We start from the raw sequence: 2,558 nt of genomic DNA, 5'->3' as shown, positions 1-2,558 counted from the left end.
GATATTAGAGAAATTTAATTCAAGCCCTTCAGTTTATAGATAAAGGAATTGAGGTGTAAGGAAGTTAAATGGCTTGTGTAAATTCAGAATAAACAGTAAATAGCAGAAGTGGGATTTGAACCCATATGTTCTGATTCCAAATTCAATACTTTCTTTGGATGATTTTAATTCCTATTTTCTTTTAAAAATACTCATTGAGGAGCTCTGGTTTGACCTACAGTGACCACAGGAGAAGATGGTGGAAACCAGTACATCTGGGATGCTCCAGCAGGTGAAGAAACTGAGGCAAACAGGTTAAGCAACTTGCCCAGAGTTAAAGCTAGTTTGCCGTTTCACCAGTGGCAGACTGGGCAGACCATTTGCTAAACTCGTCAGGCCTCCAATTCAAGTTTATGGTCTTAAAGGTATCAATATGCCACTGCTCTTTATTCTGCTGCATCTAAGTAGAATGAACTGGATGTGGTAGAAAAGGAGTTACTCAGAGTAACAAAACTTTTGAAGGATCCCAAAATGATTGACTCTATTATGAATCCCCACATAAAGCATTCTATTAGGATAAAAACCCTAAGTGACATAATAGCAAAAGAAAAGTTTTCCCCCATCACTACCAAACTCATGAAATTACTTGCTGAAAATGGTTGTTTAAACAACACCCTAGGAGTCATTCCAGCCTTTCTACCATGATGAGTGTGCATCGCGGAGAAGTACAGTGCTCAGTTACTACTGCATCTGCTTTAGATGATGCAACTCTTTCAGAATTAAAAAAAAACACTAGTCCTGAACAGCTTCTTAAGTAAAGATCAAGTCCTGAAAATGGAGGTTAAAACTGACCCTTCAATCATGGGAGGAATGACTGTTAGTATAGGAGAGAAATATGTTGATATGTCCGAAAGAACGAAGATCCAGAAGTTAAGCAGGATTATGAAGGAAGCTGTTTGAAAGTAACATTTTCCCACAGTTCATCAATGAAACTTCCAAAAATTGTGGAAACAATAAAGTATTTGGGAAATTAAAAAATAATACTCATTGATATCTTATATTTTTACAACACCCTTAGTCTTGAAAGTATTCCTTTCTCTCCCCTTACTCTGAGAGCCATTGATTGTAATAAAGAATAAAAAAGAAAGAGAAAAAAAAGCAGATCAATAAAGCTATCCATCACAGTTACTGAATCTGACATTAAATTCAATGTTCCATATCCATAGTCCCTAACCTCTGCAAATAAAGAAGGTAAATTTTCTCATTTCTTTTTTGGTGCCAAACTTGGTCACAATTGGTTTATTTTCATTGTTGTTGTTGCCATTATTCTTTCCTTTTTAATGTTGCTGTAGTCTATATTATTTTCCTGATTGTGCTTACTTCAATTTGAATCAATTCATCTAAGTCTTTCCATCCTTCTTTGATTCTTTATATTCATTTTTTAATGTTCTCTTTCATACTATTCGCTATTACACTAAGGGGAGAGATAAAAAGGTACATAGAAAGAAGAAGCATATTATACTGAAAAGAGCGCTGGATTCAGAGGCAGAAGATTTAGATTAGGGTTGCTTTGTAATTTTGGACCAATCATTAAATCTCTCTTGGACTAAGTTTCCTATTCATGAAATAAAGGAATAGATTAAATGATCTCTAAGGTTCTTTCTAGTTTTGTATTCAGTGATCTGTAATCATATGAACAGTCAATAAACATTTATTAATCACTTTCTATGTGCCACTGTGTTAACCTTAGAATTATAAAGAAAGGGGAAAACTTGATCTCTGCCCTTTAGAAGCTCACTTTGTATTTGCAGAGTTAACATGCAAATAACTATGTAAATACAAGACATATACAGTGTAAATGGAATGTAGTTAGGGAGAATGGCACTAGTGGGGGGTGGTGTTAGGGATAGGAAAGACCTATTGCAGAAGGTGGGATTTGAGTTAAATTTTAAAGAAAGCCAGGAGGTGCAGGGGAGGAGGGAGAGCATATCACATATGGGGGACCCCCAGTAAAAAGGCATTCTAGAGATGGAGCACAGTGTGTGGGCCAGAGTAGCTGGATCATAGATTATACGGAGGGGGGCTAAGTATAAGAAGATAGGAAGGTAGCACAGGGCCAGCCAGGTTGGGAAGTGATTTAAATGCCAAAGAGAACATTTTTTATTTGATCCAGGAGTTAATAAAGTTTGGGACTTCTATGGAGAAGAATGAAATAGGGACTTGGTAAATGTATAGTAGAAGATTATTGAACAGCAGGAACAGTCCGCATGGGGAGCCTTGCCATCTGCACTGTCACTATACCCTAGGGATCATGGCATCTTGCTATCTTCCCTAGAGCTGAACTCTCTCATCCATGCTCTCTTCCTTTATTAGAATGTGAGTTCTGTGAGCTTGTGTTTATATCTCTGGCACTTAGCACAATTCCTGACACATGATAAACACTTATTAACTGCTTTTTTCTTTATTCCTATGTATCACAAACTCTTATTGACTGAAATCTTCTTTATTATACTTTCTTTCATGACACATAGAAACCTCATGGTACGAGTAGGAAAATTGGCCGGTCAAGGTAACAGGGA

At 36.7% G+C, this 2,558-nt stretch overlaps 1 pseudogene; it reads left to right on the top strand.

Moving 5' to 3' along the window:
• The window catches only part of LOC138155764 (ATP synthase subunit O, mitochondrial-like), a 64,432-nt pseudogene extending 63,325 nt beyond the window's left edge, over positions 1-1,107 (top strand).
• The last annotated feature ends 1,451 nt before the right edge of the window (positions 1,108-2,558 follow it).

Source organism: Petaurus breviceps, unplaced genomic scaffold, assembly GCF_028583685.1.
Source record: "Petaurus breviceps papuanus isolate PSGF00001 unplaced genomic scaffold, PetGlider_PUasm1.0 98, whole genome shotgun sequence".
Taxonomy (NCBI): domain Eukaryota; kingdom Metazoa; phylum Chordata; class Mammalia; order Diprotodontia; family Petauridae; genus Petaurus; species Petaurus breviceps.
The sequence above is the reverse complement of the archived record's forward strand: the minus strand, read 5'-3'. Positions and strand labels throughout refer to the sequence as shown.